At 41.8% G+C, this 15,188-nt stretch overlaps 1 long non-coding RNA gene across 2 annotated transcripts in view; it reads left to right on the plus strand.

Annotated features, from left to right (window-relative positions):
- The first annotated feature begins 9,942 nt into the window (after positions 1-9,942).
- LOC121469489 (uncharacterized) overlaps positions 9,943-15,188 on the plus strand; it is a 208,826-nt gene continuing 203,580 nt past the window's right edge. Inside the window, exons 1-2 of one of the 2 annotated variants that reach the window (XR_005979580.2) lie at positions 9,943-10,809; positions 13,034-13,340. This is a non-coding gene — a long non-coding RNA (uncharacterized lncRNA). The remainder of the gene's footprint in view (positions 10,810-13,033; positions 13,341-15,188) is intronic. The other variant, XR_012053951.1, reaches the window with a different exon arrangement.

The raw sequence follows: 15,188 nt of genomic DNA on the forward strand, positions 1-15,188 counted from the left end.
TCGCTTTCTAAGAATAAAAAATATTTTTTAAATTGATTGCTGACCCTATGAATATATTATTGAAAATAGTTATGTATAGTTGGAGTCTAATATAAAATACCAGTTGACCTATGCACCCCATAAGTTACTCCTTGTCTCTGGAGGCAGAACCTGGAAATATAGTGTGTTCATGTGTAATTAATACAGAATTTGTAATTGGAATTTACAGGCAGAGGTTACTGACAGATGATTCATCTCTCAAATCTGATTCCAAACAGTTGCATATTATCAATGACATTTTCCTTTCATGACACCGCTGGCATTGTGTGAAGCACAAATTTGAAAGGATTGGGCTTATTTGAGCTTTATTTTTTTTTAATTTGCTACATTATCTTAAAAATGTCAGGTCAGAAACAATATGGAAAGGGGAAAAGAGGCTGGGGATAAGTTTTAATGTTTCAAGCTGTTGCGTTTGGAACTCACTGTAGAACTTGACTTGAAACATCCAAAATTACAGCTTTCATGTCTTAGTCAGACACCTATGCATGAACTCACTTGTGTGGGAGATTGCATGTGTGGGGCTGGAGAAAGCACTGGCCTCATACTGTGTTTGTGTTTGAGTGTGGGCAGACATCATCAACACTGGTATCAATGACATTTTTTTCAGTCATTCCACTGACAGCTGGATTGAATCTCTACTTAGAAATCATAGGTTTAAGCAAAACAATCTCCTGTTTTACGAATACTGACAAATATACACCTCAGCTTTCCTGAGGCAGCACAAGCAGTCTCTCATTGGGACTGCATATATTATATCTTCTTCTTCATGGAATACAGAGATAAATTCAACTTTTATCAGATGGACATTGTTATTACATGTATTTCATCATACCAAGTAACCTTTATCAAGACTGGGATGCTTCCAGCTGCTGGCTTTCAGTGTACAGTTTGTGTTTTAGTTCTTATTAAAACAAGAATATGCTTTGAAAAATATTAGCAGGGTAGTGCATTGGGTTTACACAGCCAGACTTCAGTACTGAGGCAGAGGCTAAAGGGATGTCTTCTGTGCCAGAAGTTTTCTCCATGTCCAGCAGAGCCGATGCCAGCCATCTCCAGGACAGACCCACTGCTGGCCAAGGCTGAGACAATCAGGAATGGAATGACACCTCTGTGATAACATATTTTAGAAGAAAAAAAAAGTTATTGTGTAGATGTAATTGTGACCAAGAAGAGCAGAGTGAGAACATGTGGGAGGAGCGACTCCACAGACAACAAAGTCACTGAAGAAGGAGGGGGAGGAGGTGCTCCAGGTACGGGAGCTGAGATTCCTCTGCAATCCCTGGTGCAGACCATGGTGAAGCAGCTATCCTTCTGCAGCCCATGGAGGTCCATGGGGATGCAGAGATCCACCTGCAGCCCATAGAGGAGACCCACGCCAGGCCACATGGATGCCTGGGAGGAGGCTGTGACCCTGTGGGTAGCCTGTGCTGGAGCAGGGACCTAGAAACTTGTAGAGAGGGAAACCATACCAGAGTAGGTTTCCTGGTAGGACTTTTAACCCTGTGGGGGACCCATGCTAGAGCTGGCTGTGCTTGCAGGACTGTACCCCATGGAAGAGTGACCCACGTTGCAGCAGTTAATGGATAACCATTGCTTGTGAGATAGAGAACTGAGGGATCCCATATTGGAGCAGGGGAAGAGTCTTCTCCCTGAGCCACAGGAAAAACATGATGAACTGATCATACCCCCCTTTCCATGTCTCTTTGCACCACTGGAGTAGGAGGTAAAGCTTGGGAAGGAAGGACTGTGGGGGGAAGGTGTTTTTAAGTTTTATTTTACTTCTCATTATCCTGCTCTGATTTTGTTAGCAATAAATTCAATTAATATCCCGAATTTGAGTATGCTCTGCCTTGATGGTATTTAGCGCATGATCTCTCCTGGGCCTTGCCTCAATATGTGAACCCTTAATTATATTTTCTTTCTCCTGTCCAGTTGTGGAGGAGAGTGACAGAGCAGCTTTGATGGGTGCCTGGTGTCCAACCAGGGTCAGCCCACTACAGTGATTTTGGTGCCAAAACCCAAGCTCATTGAGGTTTTAAGATAAGGATAGTAACAGGGAGAAATAACAGACAAAAGAAGTACTGAACAATGTTAGAGATCGGAATGATCGTGATAAGTTCTTGTTGTAATTGTGGTGAAGGGAAAAGGGATGGGGTTTGTTTTAATTGTTTTTGTGATGATGCTATTTTGTTCTTTGTATAGGGGATTTTTTTTTGTTTTATTTGCTTGGTTTTGTTGCTGTGAGTGGAGACTCTGATGAATGTAGATTTTAATGATAGGTCTTAAATACGTGAAACACAGAGGTGATGGGTGGAAGCTGGTAAATTATTTGTGTAAATAGTGACAAAAGAGAAATAAAGTGATAAATAAGACTGAATACCTACCCTTTTATGAATATGGATCTACTACTGAAAGTATTCTGTATTAGTCAAAGGCACTAACTTTTCAATAACTCACCAATACAATAGAGTTGTAACTTTCCACATGAGGTTTTATTTGAAAAATTTGAAAGCAGTGACAGTGTTGAGACTGATAATCATATTGACCTAAAGGATCAAAAAGGCAATTATAGAGCTTATAGGCAAAGGAAAAAAGAACAGTCATAGAGGTCACAGGTAAATGGAAAACCAGACAGTTAGTTTATCTCATGTCTATATTTACTATGCTGGTTTTACCAGAGTGGTATAGTATTTCTTAGATGACCTTGATGTTTCTTGCAAAACCAAATTACATTCCATCATGCCACAGAACAGCAGGTCTATGTCCACATTTTTGCTTATTTGTACTTATTTTTGCACATTTGTACTTATTTCTGTGTGGAAAGAGTCAATAAAGATACAGTAGGTCAGTACTTACACATGCCAAAATCACAGCAGGGAGGCTGAGTTGTTTGCTGGGTCTGTGGCAGGAGAACGTGGTACTCTGCAGGGTAAAGAAGCTGGGTTTTGCTGGTGTGAGTGGAGCTGCAGTGCAGTCTCGTGGTGGCCTGGGCAGCCTTGTGTTTGGAGGAGGCTTTGCCTTCTTGCATGGCCTCTGACAGCATAGTGGAGTCTATCCTTCATGCCCTTTCCTTTCCTCAGCTTTTCACTTGCTCCCTTCTTCATCTGGCTCTTTCCAGCTGTCCCCAAAAGCAGCAGACCTCTCTGGCTGCATGAACCTCCCATGCCCTGGTCCTTGGTGGGACTGAAAATGTCCAGAGCCAGGAGAACAGGAGCAGCTTTGCACTCTGTGCCTGCAGGGGAAGTGTGTGCTGTCTCGTGGACCTTTTCTTTTTCTTTTTTTTTTTTTTGAGGGTTGCAGATGATGTAACTGCTGCACCCACATGAAGCGGAAGCACATTAGTTTTTGTAGGACTGGCTATGGCTGCGGAGATGGGGAAGTCCCAAATTAGATTTTGTGCTGGCCACAAAAACCTCTGTCTGTGTAACTATCTGGCCATACTATGAAGCCACAAAGATATATTATTAAGCTACAATCAGGTTTTTCATATGAAAACAAGGTGCACAAAGCCCTCTTAAACAAGGCCAAGATTGTAAATAGGATTCAAATATTTTTCCTGGCATTGTCCTGTATATTTGCTATATATACAAATTTAGGGAATTTAGAACAAGAATTTTATAGTTTCTCTGCTTCTCAAATATCCAGGTGACTGCTCAAGAAGTTTTATGAACCAGAATTCATATTGACAATCATTCTAGTTCATATCTGACAATAATTTGCCTGTATTGTGGGGTGATTTCTTAAATCACAAAATGGTGAGCTAGAAAGGCTGACATTTTTACTACGAACCAGAGAGGAAGACAATTAATTAAATCAGCTGAAAAACAACTAGAAATGACTTGAATATTGTCTGGGAGTGGGAAGAATGGATATTAACAAACACTATTTTCAGAGTGTTAGGCTCAAACATTCAAAAGAAATTGCCATATTTTTCTTAAAATTTTGAAGGTGAAGGTATATATATATACATGAGATAATCTCTAAAGAGTATCTAATTTTGTGGCTATATTGAAACTTCATATGTGTCAAGCAAATCAAAATGTTCAGGAAGGAATAAGTCCAAATTAATTTTTTAAAACTTTCAGGTTGAAGAAGGTAAGGATGAAAAAGAGCTCCCCAAACTTAGTCTTATTTTGATGAAAATAATTTATTTTAGTAGTACACATATATAGAATATACGGGAGCCAGAATATGGAAAAGTGATGATTTTTGACCTTATCTATTAAGAATGGTATAAAATGGACCTGTTCATTTGTTCAACTTGCTATGGATATTTCATTGTTCCTAGTAAAAATTTTCATTTGTGAGGAATAGAAACTGCAGTAGCAATCATTATTTATGAACATATTGCTAAACTAAACACTTTTTTGAATTTGCTTGGGAATTATCTGTTTCTCTAGGGACTCTTATACAAGATCTATTTGTAAAACCATAGGCTCTGGAGGAAAAAGTGAAAGAAACAGATAGAATGGAGTCCGGTCTGTGCCTAGTTATTGATTTGCCAAATAAAAAGGGTGGGTTTGGACAAAAAAAAACCCCCAAACCAACACCCCCCCATTCCCCCAAAATCCCAACAAAAGAAGATATAAATGGAGGTGACAAAGAGGCTCTGGTGTATGGATCTTAAAAAAAAAGTTAGTTTACAGAGTCTACAAGCTGAGACTTGGGTTGGTAAAAATGGATATTTGGTGGAAAAGAAGACCAGAGATGATTTCACTAACCCTTTTTCTGGCTTAGGAGAAAACACTAGGAAAATACAGCTGGTTGCATATTGTATTTTATTTCTCCAGAATGCAGATGTTATAAATAACGCTTTAGTGATTTTTAAAAAAGAGCTGGAAAGCTCATGGTTTTCTACCCTTTTGGAATAATATCATTTGGCTTGGGTTTTTGTTTTTGTTTTGAGTTCTTCCTTCTTCCCAAAAAAGAAACATTCTATGAAATTTCTGGGTCTGTGTCTAGAGAGAAGCATATGTTCATGCCAAAACAATTCTTTCATTTGCAGGTTTGTCTTTCATGGTCTTTAAATTCACAGGAGTGGATTTACCTATTGATTGTATTCACACTTGTACAAAAGAGAGTAGTTGTGAAATCAGCCTCTGCATATAGAAAAATAAAATGAGAAGCAAAAAAATTTGCTGGGAGGTCAGCAGATCCTCTGAATTATCCCCTAAAAGACCACATTTTGCTGATCATCTACTGTACTGCTTATCTTCCTACACATGTCAACATCCAGAAGCTCACAGTGAAGTCAGAATTTTCAGGCGCTCCTGGAGGATGAGTGGTAGCTCACTTCTCAGGGAAGGAGGATAAAGCAACAGTGAACTTTTTGCGCAGTTTTTTCTTCTCACAGTGAAAGCAAAGACAGCTACTGTATGTAGCTGATGTACGCTAACATTTATATGAGTTCTCTGAGTTTAATACTGATCTATTCAAATAGAAAGAACTGAAACCAGCCCTCCTCTTCTGCGGCACTCTGTGGTAATGGGAATGAGACATGATCATCACCCAGGTCCCTGCTGCAGGCTGGGCTGCTCTTCGTTTCGATCTGCATGGTAGGTGCTTACAGCAGCTACACGAAATGGAGGGCTTGGGTGTTCCAGTCTTCACATCTGTTGTGGCACTGACGTGTGCTTCTAAATGGCCATTGCCCCTTGTGTGGCAACCAAATATTGAATGAGTGTTACAGCCCCAGAAGCCCACTCAGCTGGAGCTTCAAACAATTGCATGTTTTCTTGGTAAATGTAGTGGAACCTCAACAAGTTAATGTAAGTAATCCTTCAAAGAGATTAAAACAATCCTGTAAGTACATTATCTCTGCAATGAAGGTTTCCTGTCCTGTGCAGCCAGTCCTGCTTTCAGGCCCCCATTTATAAAATTAGCTGTACACTAATTTGATGTAGCGGTGAGACATAAAATAAATTTAAAAAGTAACTAGAAACTGAAGCCAAACAAATTTTGATTTAAAATGAAGTCCAACCCTTGTGGTTTTTTTGTGGTTTTCTTTTTTTTTTTTAACAGCTAGGGTTATAGTTGGCTTTGTTCTCAAGAGAAGTGGTGTTCTCAAGTGAAGTGGTGTGTAACACACAATGTTTTAGCAAAATGGAACACCTTTCTGGAATATGGACAACCAGGATAAAAGCAGAAGAAACTGGATTATGTTTTCTGTCTAGTTTGCCAAGACAAAAGGTTTGACCTTTTATATGATGATATGATGAACTTTTGTGATCTTAAAAGTCCTGAAATTGTGCTAGAGGCTAGAGTTAATTTTGATGAAACTTTTCCGTGAGGAGGCTTGGGAAGCAGAGTAAAAGTCATATGGAGACATAAAGAAATCAGATAGATGGAAAAATAAAGAAAAATGTGTCTATGCAGTGAGGGAATAAAATATTTAAAACATAAACACAGGTAGTATAGGTCAGCTGTTCCTTTTATTTGACAGCCAGAAGAGACTGGTCACTGCCATTTGGGAATGTTTAAATATTGTCACTCTATGGGAAATTTCTTCACTCTTGTGACTTTCTTGAAGCCAGATGAGTCAGCATACGGAGCTGTCACTAGATCTGTATTCCAACCCATCCTACATCCACAGTAAAATTTAAATACAAAGGTAAAAAAGGAATTAAAGATAAAGGAACAGTGCTTTAGAATCATTATTCTTATCCTTATTTGTCCTTGAGTGTAATCCAATGTCAGGTTTTCCACTATTTTTTAAGGGGTGAATGTGAGGCAAAATGGAGTATTGTAGTCTGTGTCTTTCTGTTTGCCCCTTTTTCGTATTGGCCCAACACTGGCAATAGATTCCCATAATCTCCATGGCATTCCAGGATTTATTAAACTGAACATCACTGTGACATAAAGTGCCAAGTACTTTCTGATGTTAAGGTGCAAGGCATCTGGGGATAAAGATTCAATCTTTATTGGAGATAGGTGCTGCCCAAAGACCAAAAAATAAGTTATTTTCTGTGTGCAATATTTATCTTCCCACTTTACAGAACACAGGTATCATTAGTAGAATATTTTTCTCATAATTAGAACTGAAAGGCCTATGAACATTATTAGGAGATGCTTCTTTCCCCACTTACTGTAAAATTATTTTAATTTCAGCTATTGAAGATGTGGATTTTTGTGTAATATTTTTACTTTGCACTTTTCCAAATAGTGTTCTACATTATATAATTTGTACTTCATGTTAATTATCATAAACTACTCCTTTTTTAATTGCCTCTTATGTATTCCTTTTTACTACTTAATGCTTCTCTTTACCTGCCCAATGAACCACGAGGGAATTTCAATGAAATTTTACTGTCTCGATGGCAGATGGCCACTTACCCATCAAATAAGCCCTTCTATAAGACACAAAAGCTTTTATTGAAATGTTTCTAACATTTTTAGACTTTCAAACAAATTTTCTATTTTTCTCATCCTTACCCAGTCAGCTCTTTGCAAGATATTTTCAATGTTGACTCTCCTCTCTTTATGTGTACTGAATATGATCCATGATTATGGGACCTTAGGCAACTGGTGACCTCTGATCCAAAGATTAGTAACCTTTTTCACTCATAATGAATTAATAAGGTAGACACATACTTTGTTTAAATAGCACCAGTATCAGAGAGTTAACAATGTATGATATCTTTTTAGAAGCTTTTGGCCTCCTGCTTCTAAGGGAAGAAAAGGGCACATGGATGATCATAATAACCTGCCCCACAAACTCCAACTCAGCTGGCAGACCATGGGGTCAATATCTTCACAAATTCTCAGCAAGATATACCTTTATGCAACATGTCATTGATGTCTTCCAAAGCCAAAATACCATGACACAAGGAGCTGCTTGTACAATTTGTGTTTTTCCAAAGAAAGCCACCAAGAGCAGCCCTTTGTAAGATGTTTGCTGGTTGTGCCTCAATACACAACCAGCAAACAACAGGACAGTGGTCTACTGTCCAGACAATGAGGACTTGGGAATCATCTGGGAAAGAAACACAGCAAAAAATATATATGTGTTAGCAGAGGAGTACATGTCTGCTGGACTTCACTGTGCCCTGCTAAGAGAGTGTATGTGAAAACCAGAGAAAATAGGGTTGGAAGTAAGGAAAGGTGCAGTCAACATTCCGCTTTCACCATAAAACCAAAAGATTAAGGAAACAAAAGTGCAGAGGTGGAAAGAGAAACACGGACAAAACAGCCATGGAAATAGTGTAGATGGAGAGAATAAAAATCTGTGAAAAGTCAGAAATTGATGGAAGGGAGAAACAGTGCATAGAAAATAATTTAAGAGGAAATTTTAAAAGTGTTAAGATACTTGCTCCAGAACACTAAATGCAGAAGAACTGAAGAAGGTGAACGGTAAAGAATGATGACAAGGCTGCACTTCTCATGCCAGGCATTACACTATATGCATTATCATTTAATCACAGAAATCTGTAATGAAAACCAACAGCAATGTACATTGCAGCAGAATGTAGGAAGAAAATGCTTGAGAGTAACATAAATCACGGGCAGCAATGGAAGAGTTGGGGGCAGTTTGGGGCATGAGGATAAAAAGGTTGATTCTGAGTAGGGAGTTGCAAAATGTTTTAAAGAACGAAATATTGAGGCTAACATCATTGTGTAGAAGGAAATGGTTTGAATAAGTCTCAAAGCTAGGCAAGATCGGGAGGGGGAAAGGAACTGGATGAAGGACAAGTTGGGGGTTGTTGGCATGAAATGAACATGAACTGAAGGAAAATAGGAGGAGTTATATGTGAGCAGGGACTGTAGAGATTGTCAACAGGACAACTTAACCAAAGGCTAAATAGTGTGCACCTTCTTTCTTCTAAAAAAAGGTCCGCATCTCAAGATCACACTGTTATCTGACTTTGAAAAACTAGCCCTACCATATAGGGTGTGGGCTGCTATTAACTACCATTTCCTAGTAAGTTTTTCAAGGTTCCGCTTGCTTATAGGGCAAAAAAAACCCAAACCAACCAACCAACAACAACAACAACAACAAAATCTCCTAACCGAATCAACACAAAAACAAACAAACAAATCAAAAAGAGAAAAGAAAATAAAGTAAACAGCACTGGGCACATCTTTCAGGTCCTGAGGGCTGGAGCCTCTGGCATCCATGTCCACTGTTCACAGGGAATGCACAAACTCACAAGACCGCCGCGCGTGCTGTGGGCGCCCACGCACCCTCCACGCCTCCGTGCCACGGGCACACCCTCGGACAGACAATGAGCATCGGGTCCGCGTCCTGGCCCCCCCACCAGGCGACACCTCCCGGCAGCGCTCCCGCCCTGCTGACAGCCCCGGGCCCGCTGCCCCGACGTGGGGGCCCCGCTCCGGGCGCACCGCCGCGCTTCCCCGTCCTTCCCGAGCGCGGGGCCGGCTCGCTGGGATGCTAGGTGGGCACCAAAAAGTTAGGGACATCGGGGGCAGGAGAGGCGGGGGCGGCAGGGCCGCTCCCCCCCGTTTTTGTTTAGCGCCAGGGAGCGGACCCTTGGCGGGGCTAGCGGGTTGATCGCCCCGGTCCCCAGCATGAGCCTGTCCCACGGCCCCGCCGTCGCCACAGGGGCAGGGGGTGGGGAGGAGGAGGAGGAGGGCTGAGGCGGAAGGTGTCTCTTCAGCCTCACTCTCTCCCTCCAAGGTGAGTTGCAGCGCTGCTCCGCGCTCCTTTTGTCTCGGAGCACCCCGGCCCCGCCTGGCCAAACTTGGGTCGGGGAGCCGGGCGCCCCGACGGCCGCCGGCGGAGCGGGGCCGGGCCGGCCGCGCGTTCCGCCGGGGCCGCGCCGGGGCTGCCAGCGACGTCCGTGCCGGCTGTCCCCGTGGGGGCTGCCGCAGGGCAGGTGGAGGGGCCGTGGGGTGCGGGAGGTCCCCTCCTTCCCTTTGGGTTTCTTTGGGACGGATGCGGTCGGCCCCATCTTTGCGCTTTACGCAACAGGTAGGGATGCCAGGAGCTGGCGGCGGCGGCACGGAGTCGCGGCCAGGAGGTTTCGGGGGGCTTTTTTTGTTACGTTCTCTGGAAAAGTGCGAAGGGGAAGGGGAGGAGAGCCAACAGTTATCCGAAATTCCCCTTCAGTTGCTTATTTATGTACTTCCCGTGTCCATGAAAAACGGGTTCGTTTCGCAACTCCGGAGTTTTATATTGTTTTCTATTTACTTTTCTTCCCTCCTTTTCTTTCTTTTAAAGTTATTTTTCTTTATGTCCTGCGTTTGCCCGCCTCATTCCGGCAGATCAAACTGTCCGAAAGCAGATCCCCAGAGGCTTGTCCTCACTGACAGTCGGGGGAATCCAAACAAAGAGGTGCATCTACCGGAAATAATGATTTGAGAGATGGTTCTCTCCCTTTCCAACCCCCCACTCCCCCGCCTTGAATTAAATTGTTTTCTTTTTCTGGGAGGTTCAGTTCGAGGGAAGTTTTGCGCCGGAGCCGGGATCGGGGCTGAGGAGGGATGGAGCAGACGGAAAGTTGCGGTGGTGGGAGGAGGCGGGGGGCGAGGGCAGTACGGGACCCCGGCGGCGCCCGGACCGCGGGGGGAGCAGGGGCGCGGGGGACCTGCCGCCGCTGCCGGCTCTTTGTCTGCTCGGGCAACTTGAACAAAAGGAGAAACTCGGATGAACTCTCCATCTCTTCCTCGCCTCTCCCGGGTAAACTCATCTTCGGCAACTTTATTGGAAGAGATTTGCTCAACTTTCTTCGAGCTCTCCTGCCGCTTAAAAGCAAAGAGCCCCGCCGTAGACTTCTAAGGAAATCTGTTTTCACAGTTTAGAGAAAGGAGAAGGTACGTTTGGACTTGGGGTTTATTGTTCTTTCCCGGCTCCCTCGTCGCTCCCCCCTCCACCCTGCCATCCGCGCCCGGGTCTGGGAGCGCAACGGAGGCGTCTGCGGGCCAGCCTTTCCTTTGTACTTTTGGGAGCACATGCAGGTATTTTTGGGGAGGGTAGGGCAGTCATTCCGTCCAAACTCCCGTAATGCGGGCTGGGGGACATTAATCGGGGCGGGAGGGGGGGGAGGCAGGGGGGGGCTTGCCGGCTTGCCTCCTTCTAGTGCCTGCCTTATTTTAGAGATTTAACTTTTCTTTCTTTTTTTTTCTTTTCTTTTCTTTTCTTTTTTCTTTTTTTTTTTTTTCTTCTTTTTTTTTTTGATGGGGAGGGAAGTGGACTCGGAGGGCTTTCTGGATCGGGCTGTGTTTTTAAGAGTTGGGACAGAGAAAAGCCGAAGACGGGAAAACTTGATGGGATTGTGGGGAGTCCTGGCGGCCCTGGCCAGGGAGTGGGGGGCTGGTGAGGGCCGCGGGACTGGGCAGGGCAGGGCAGCGCACAGCAGCAGGGGCAAGGTGGGTGCTCCGCCGTGTGCCAGCTTGGGTCGCGGGGCCCGAGACACCACAGAGGGTAACACGTTGCTCCTGTGGGACCATCCCAAGGAGCCAAGGTGCGTAGCAGTGCCGAGAGACAATTTTTGGAGAAGAGGGACGGACCAGAGGGAGGACTTTGTTCTTCCGACTGCGTTGATCGTAGCAAAGGGGAGAGTGGGAAGGGTCAGCCCAGGCTGGCCCTTCCTCGGCTGGGCTTCAGTGCAAGTCCCTTCGTCCCTTTGGAAACACGATAGTTGCCTTGGGTTTTGTTCCATTCCTTTGGGTTCACGCTTTCTAGAGCAAGCATCGCAACTCCAGAAAACTTACTTGTAAGCTCTTTGTACTTTTCTTAATTGTCTTGATCAATTTAGTACCTTATTATTTCCCCATTCTCTTTTTCTGTGATATGTAATAACCATCAATTTTTATATTTTTTTCATCCTAATCCTCTACTTTCTTGTGCTTTCTTGTCCCATTTTCCTAATTGTCCCCCTCTCTCCTTAGATCTACCCATTTCAGAATTTCTGAAGTCTACATCTTACTTTTTACTTTTTACTGTTATTCATTCTCCTCCTCCTTAATCTCTTCCCACCTACTCTTCTGCCTTTATGCTTGCCTTTCTCATGAAAAACTCCTTTTGCCGGGATCTTTCCTTTCCTCCATGTGTAGAAACGCTTGTTTCTCCTGATGTGGAGCAAACATAAAACTTCTTCTTGTTCTCTCCTAAACTTATTCTTCTGTGGGCTGCCCTATATCCATGTTACCCAGTTATGCAGACAGAGCTAGCAGTAACTCGTGTTCACAAATGTTCACTTTCTCCTTTCTTCTCATCTTTGTCTCTATGTACATGCATCTTCCAGTCCCTAAAAGCTTCTTCTAGATCCTCTCCATTGTCCTTAGTGTGTAAGTTTGTTCTTTTCCCTTTCTCCCACTCCATCTTGGCAGACCCAATGTTGTTCTTCATGTCATTGTTCCATCCTGTGCAGAGTACTCAGACTTTTCTCTCCATTCCTTATAGTTCCCTTCCCAACCTAAGTAAAATTTGCTTTTTGCACCCCTGAAGGTGTTGCAGAGAGGGGCTACCAGAGAAGATTGATGTGAATTTGGCCACTTTGGCTTCTTCCGGGGCCAAATGCCGTAAGTGGTGCTCATAGTTTAGGTCCCAACTGAAGTAGCACATCTGCTGGTGGAGGTGCTGTGGGGAGACACTTCAACAGGGCTAAGGAGCCAGAGAAGATCACATATGTTTCCCTCAAAAGGGTTGATGAGTTTTATTTTTTCTACTTGGGTTTTTTTTTAATTGAATTACTCTCTTCATTAGTTTTTAAATACCTGCCAGGGCAGTTGGAGAGCCTTTATATTATCTTTTTTCCCTGTCACTTCAGTGCTTTCTGGAAGGTAAGACTCTGCAGTCTGTAGAGATATACGAAAGCCTTTTTCTTAAACCTTCTTCTAATACACTTCAGCCCCACAATATTTTTAAAGCAAAATGCCATCCCCAGGCTTTGAGTTTAGGATGTGTCTAAATCTGTGAAGAAATTTGTGTTTGAAATTATTCAGAAGAATGTAACTTTATATTTGTGTGTTAGTCCCCGAGTGGTGTGGCGGAGTTACTGTGCTGAACTAACACTTCTTCCTCAAATTTGAACAGGTCACAACATGATTGTTGGGAAAATGGGATGGCTGCCAGAACATCAGTCGGTGATGGGTGCCATATTGCATTACTCTTCGAATGGTGGAATAGAGCTTGGGATTCCTCTGGGCTGCTTGACATGATTCAAACTGGACCATACAGATGCCTAACATCTTAGCTGTTTGGATTCATAGTAATGGTTAATGGTCTCCTGGGGGAAGTGGAAAAGCCCCATGCTGAAACTTGTGGATATTACGGAACATGCTGCTGAGACCTATTTGGATTATACTGCCATGTGACACCAAGGTTCTGCAGCTGATGAGAGGTATGCTTCTCCCCAAAAATACTGTCTCAAACATCAGACTACTAAATACAAATACTTGTCTTTGTTTTAAACGAACTTGCTTTGTAGCCTTTTTTTTTCTTTTTTTTTTTGATTTTGCCTTGCTACTGATAACTGCCAAGAGTTTTGAATGGCATTAATCTAACAGAAATGTTGTACTAATTGTTTGATAATGTTTATATCTAAAATGGAAAAGGAAAGCCCAAATATGAAAGTTTTTTTCCCATAATTTACTTATATTTTGAAGGTAATTACTTCATAGATACTATGACTGCTTAGCAGCTCTAGAAAATGAGACTATCTAACTTTCAAGAAAAATAAGTTGAAAACAATTTAAGCAAATCACTTTCTGCAGTTCTGATCTTCCAAATAGCCCAATTGGTTTGAAGATGTTACTATTTTCTGTTTTGAACGCAAGATAGCAATCTTCTATGATTTAACCTCTTTTCCTCCAAATGACAACAAAAATCTCAAGGATGGCTTGGGTGGGGGAGAAAGAGCAAAAAAAAGTATTTCAGTTAAAAATTTAAGGAATTATTTTGTTTCATATATTTTTAAAGTTTTGATGTAAGGCTTCTTGCAGATTGTGCTTGCATCTTGAATGTCCTAGTAGTATAAAAGTCTACTGGATGCAGTTCAGCATTCAGTTTTCCTACTAAATGAGGTAATCAATGTAAAAAATGAACTGGAAACTAGAAGAGAAAACAAGCGGTCAAAGAGTTATTAATGAACAACAAATTATTTTTTAATCTAGATGAAGTGTTGATCCAATAGTGAGAAAATAGCGAGCTCCTTAGTGAACTGTGCTAATGGCAAAGCAAATTTAAAAGTATTTAAAATCTGATCCTTTCATACCTGTTGTGTGCACTTCTTCATTATAGCTGAAAATGAATGATGTGAAAATAGTTGGTTTTGCTACATGTTTCAGCTCAACTGATTGGTTTCAGCCTAAACCATATGTAGGGCAGACAAGTATTCATAATCTTAAGAAAAGTGCTGAGCTGGCTGGCCTACTTTAGAGCAAAACAGAAATCTGAACGAATAATCACTTGTGATCCTTTCCTGTAGTAAGCAGAGATACAAGAAGCAATACAGTTCTAATTTCCTGGTTCAGACTGTGTTTTAATAAAGACCTACTCTTAATTTTCTTGATTATTGTGGGTAAGCTTTTTGTTGCATACTGGATGCAATTAATGTACATTTAGATTTACGGTCTTAATACTGTTCTGCATTCATACTATTTTTGAACTTTGCCTAACTAAAGCTAGCCATATGAAAGTCTTTAATTTGAAGTCTCAGAAATGGAAAGTCTTGGGCTGTTTGTGGAAAGAAAATACAGTGAATAATAAATAGATTGTGGATGAAAATATTTAGAACTGCTATCTAGTCATCTTGGAAAAGACGCACAGTTATTATATTTCTCTATTTGAAGAACATCAAAACTGCAATCCTTTCTTGTTTCTGTGAAGATTTTGTTCTAGCTGAGTTTCTTCTCAGGCACTTGCCACTCTTTAAGAAAACTAAAATAGACATAGAGGTACACTTCATTTATCTGCATGAAAGCTAATAATTTCATCAGCACTGAAAATTGAGGGAAATTTTTACTTATAATTAACAAGATATAGAAACTACTCCTTGGCTTAATCTGGGAGTTTGTGTAGATTGAATTTCATCATTGCCGTAAGATTCTGGATATAGTAGGCAAATTATTATATATATTTCCATTTGTTTGTACTTTGAACATTTCAAGCATTAATAACTTGGTGACAAACTCTTAAAATTTACAATTTCTTTGGACAATTTCCAATAAAATGCAAAGAATCATTCTCC

This window comes from Taeniopygia guttata, chromosome 2 (genome assembly GCF_048771995.1).
Source record: "Taeniopygia guttata chromosome 2, bTaeGut7.mat, whole genome shotgun sequence".
Classification (NCBI taxonomy): domain Eukaryota; kingdom Metazoa; phylum Chordata; class Aves; order Passeriformes; family Estrildidae; genus Taeniopygia; species Taeniopygia guttata.